We start from the raw sequence: 4,374 nt of genomic DNA, 5'->3' as shown, positions 1-4,374 counted from the left end.
TCCCCTGGGAAGCTGCATCACCCTCAGCAGGTCAGGTGGCCACAGCAATATTTCTCTGGCAGATGAAAAAGAAATACCCGACTGGGGCTGCAGCCAGGTGCAGAGTGAGTCTGTGACCTGTTGCCTGTTCCTGCGATTGCTCCCCAGTTATCCCTTCTTAATAAAGGAGTCGGAGAGATCCTTCAAAAACCCGAGTCCCTTCGTGTTACTTCTCTGTGCCAAACTCTCCAACAGATTCCTAACTCACTCACAGTAACAGTGGACTGCATGCATTGGCCTCTGAGGCGTCAGTGATCTGGCCCCTGCTGCCCCTTTCAGCTCATCTCCAGCCACCCTGTTCTTCCTCACTCAATGCCCACGTCCCAGCCTTCCTTCCAGTCTTTACTTAAACATCACTTTCCCAGCGAGGCTTTTTCTGAGCACCTTCCTGCAATAACTCTTATCTTGGTTGGCCCTGTGGCTCTCTTCCTCTGCTTTATTTGTCTCCACTGCACATGAAACTATCCGAAGTAATTTTATTTACTTGCTCACATAACTGTTTTCTGCCGCCTTACCTAGAATGTAATTTACATGAAGACTGGGGCTTCATTTTGTCCCCCATCACTATGTGATGGTCCAACTTAGACCTCATGTCAATCCAGTACCAAACACAGAAAATCCTATAAATCTGACTCCAAAAAGTCCTAAGGAGTAATAAAAGTCTTTAGTTGAAGTTTTTATTTTTATGAGGCTCTGGAGGACAGGCATTGTCAAAAATATGCTAAAATTTACTAACACACTCACCAGACATTGTTCCTCCTCCTCTTTTTTTTCCTAAGAGTTCATTTATTTGGTAAATTGAAAATTAATAATGGCCCTAATTAAACACTTTACTTCTCCCATTATACAGCAAAGTAAGAACAAATTAAAGCATGTCAATCCCTGTTAAGTGAATTATCCAGAATGATGTAAGTTACAGCTGGTGGATCTGAACATTGACCCTGAAAGCCCAGGCTCTTCTCACTCCACTGCACCTCACTACTACAAAGGTGACCCTCAAGGGAATCATGAGTTCCAAATCCTCAATTTGTTTTTCTTTATCACTTTTATTTAGGTGTCTTGTATATTATCGACCTTCGCACTTTTTAATTAAAATGAACCCAAAATTTGTTGTTTTCTGTTCACCTGTCATTCTTACCACCGTGATTTTAAAATCTCCCCATTTCTGTTTTTTGCTTTTTTCAGAAGTTAATCCAAATACATTCCTATTATCACGTGACTGTCTTTATTATCTCTTTCCATCTACAATTTACAATTTTTATTTGGAGCTTAATTTCCAGAAAAGTGCCAGAAGCAATTTTTTTCCAAAGCCAGGGGTGGGGGTGGGGAATTTTTTCTTAGTATTTCTTTCAGTGAATAGTTCTATTGCCTCCCAAGCTGTTCTTCGTAAGACAGCCTCAGGGAGAACCTCTGCTAAGGCAGTGTGGAAGGTTGGAGCCCCCACACAGAGTCCCCACTGGGGAACTACCTAGTGGAACTGTGAGAAGAGGGCCACCATCTTCCAGACCCCAGAATGGTAGATCCACTGACAGCTCGCACCCTGTGCCTGGAAAAACTGCAGGCACTAAACGCCAGCGTGTGAAAGCAGCTGCAGAGGCTGTACCCTGAGAGCCACAGAGGCGGAGCTGCCCAAGGCAATGGGACCCCCACCCTTTCCGTCAGCGTGCCCTGGATGTGAGACATGGAGTCAAAGGAGATCATTTCGGACCTTTAAGATTTAATGACTGCCCCACCGGGTTTGGATTTGCATGGGGCCTGTGGTTCCTTTGTTTTGGTCAATTTCTCCTATTTGGGATAGAAACATTTACCCAATACTTCTACCCCCTTGTATCTTGGAAGTAAGTTGCTTTTGATTTTACAGGCTCATAGGTGGAAGAAACTTGCGTTGTCTCAGATGAGACTTTGGACTTGGACTTTTGTGTTAATGCTGGAATGAGTTAAGACTTTGGGGGACTGTTGGGAAGACATGATTGGTTTTGAAATGTGAAAAGGACATGAGATTTGGAAGGAGCTGGGGCAGAATGATATGGTTTGTCTGTGTCCTTACCCAAATCTCATCTTGAACTATAATCCCCAAGTGTTGAGGGAGGTGATTGGATCATGGAGGCGGTTTTTCCCATGCTGTTCTCATGATAGTGATGGAGCTCTCACGTGATCTGATGCTTTTAAAAGTGACAGCTTTCCCTTGCACACTCTGTCTCTCTTCTGCCACCAGGTAAGTTGTGCCTTGATTCCCTTTCACCTTCTGTCATGATTGTAAGTTTTCTGAGGTCTCCCAGCCATGCGGAACTATGAGTTAATGAAACCTCTTTCCTTTATAAATTACCCAGTTTCAGGTACTATCTTTTTAGCAGTGTGAAAACAGACCAATACAGACAGCTTCTAGCAATTTCATATCATTTTTATGTTAAATGGGAATATTTATAACATAGGTCAACCTGGATATCATGTTAGATAGAAGGTATGGACCAGTGGTTCCCAGTCTGAAGACTGCATAAGAATCACCTACAGAGTTTGTTCACAGACTGTTGGGCCCACCCAAGAGTTTCTGATTCAGTCTGAGGTAAGCCTGAGAATTTGCATTTCTAACAAGTTCCCAGGTGATGCTGTTGCTGCTAATTTGGGTACCACTTTTTGGGATACTATTATAATTATTCTAATATTTTAAATATGTTTGGCTTTATGGAATTATAATTGATGTACAGGAATTGTATATATCTATGGTAAACAGCATGGTGTTTTGATATACACATAAATTCTGAATTGATTGTCCACTTTTCTTAAAGTTGCTTGTCACCCTAACCTCTTTTTCTTCCTACCTCTCTAAACTCCCAACCTACCTTTCCTCTTCCTCCTTGCGTTTCCCATTTCCTTCATCTTCCTCCTACCCCTTATCTCTATGACATTTCTGATATAGGTCAGTTCAGCTTTTCTCTGTTTTTAGTTCTGCAACAACCCCCGTCCCAGCTCAGCACGACAGAGACAGAGCAGTGTGAACAAAGCTCCTCCCTTCCCTCTCAGGAACCAGTTGAGCAGCCTCTACTGTAGCATCCATCTGTACCACAGTGTGGATTCTCACGCTTCTACTGTCTTGCTTCTTAGCCTTGTTTAATTCCCTAGCCCTTACCCTGCAGCCATTTTGAATAAACTCTTGTAAAGTACAGAGGACAGACGTCTGAAATATCCACTTCTCACCATGAATCGTGCAACAGGATGTGCCTCTGCCACGCCCATCTAATTGTGGTTTATTTGCTTAATATTAAAATGCTCTCACATATACATAAGCCATCTGCTTTTCCTCCAGATTCATTGAGCCCTGATGCATTAAGCATCTGTAGAGCTATTTCATTTTATGTCATTAAGGATGGGAATGTGCAAATGTAAATACCAATTGGAAAGCTTGAGTAGTTTTTCAAATTTTTCAATCATACTGTTTACTATATTATTATTCTGGATTAGTCTACTTTAGGTACAATTTCACAGTATCATCAAAGACCTATTCCAATATTTAGATCCCAAATGACAAATTTAATGGCCTTAGTTAACACCCCAATGATGTAGGCTTAATTTTATGGTTCAGCTATTTTTGCTATTTACTTTCCTGAGCTTGAGCCAAGCTGAAATGACTATAAGAAAGCAGAGTTCAATTTTCCATGAAAGAAAATACTTCCTTCCTTGTAAAGGGAAAACCTAGGTTTTCCTAAGACACCTGAAAGGACTCTCCAGCTGGAGATGGAGGAAATGTAGGTTACATGGTCCTACTCGTCTCTCAGATAATGCCTTAGTCAAATTCCCTTCAAGGAGATGCTCCTTCCCTGGAATTTTCCAGCTCAAGTGAGGAGCTGAAACTCTGCTCTCAGTAGCCTTTGATGCCGCTGGTTTAAGAACATAACATTTAATGAATGAATGAATGAACTTGAATTTTCCTAAATAGGTTATATGAGGAAAGACTAAAATGTCTCCTTCCTTGGTCTATGGCACCCAGCCACTCAATCCTTTTTCCCAGAGATGACCAGTGCAACTGATTCCTTTTACATCCTTCCTGAGACTTAGACAAATCATCATACAATCCCTTCCCCCACTTTTCACAAACACAGTGGCATACTGCACCCACTTCTGCATGTTGGCTTTTCCCTTTACCCTATTTTGGAAATATTCCAGCATTCTCCCAAGTATTCGTTCTTATTCGTTCTTTTCTGATGCCGCACAATGACCCATGGCATGGCAGTTCCATAATTTATGTAAGCAGTTTTCCACTGGTAGGCATTTGGGTTATTTCTAATCTTTTCTTACTACCAGAATGCTTCAGTGAAAGCAATGAATGACTTCTTTTTT

The 4,374-nt window shown here is 41.7% G+C and overlaps 1 non-coding gene across 1 annotated transcript; it reads right to left on the bottom strand.

Annotated features, from left to right (window-relative positions):
* On the bottom strand, nucleotides 1-114 carry LOC119468071. Its single transcript, XR_005196694.1, has one exon. It is a non-coding gene; the product is annotated as a small nucleolar RNA SNORA77 (small nucleolar RNA).
* Between the last annotated feature and the right edge of the window lie 4,260 nt (nucleotides 115-4,374).

The sequence above is a fragment of the Cebus imitator genome, unplaced genomic scaffold, assembly GCF_001604975.1.
Source record: "Cebus imitator isolate Cc_AM_T3 unplaced genomic scaffold, Cebus_imitator-1.0 Scaffold373, whole genome shotgun sequence".
Taxonomy (NCBI): domain Eukaryota; kingdom Metazoa; phylum Chordata; class Mammalia; order Primates; family Cebidae; genus Cebus; species Cebus imitator.
This window is presented reverse-complemented; position numbering and strand designations above follow the sequence as displayed.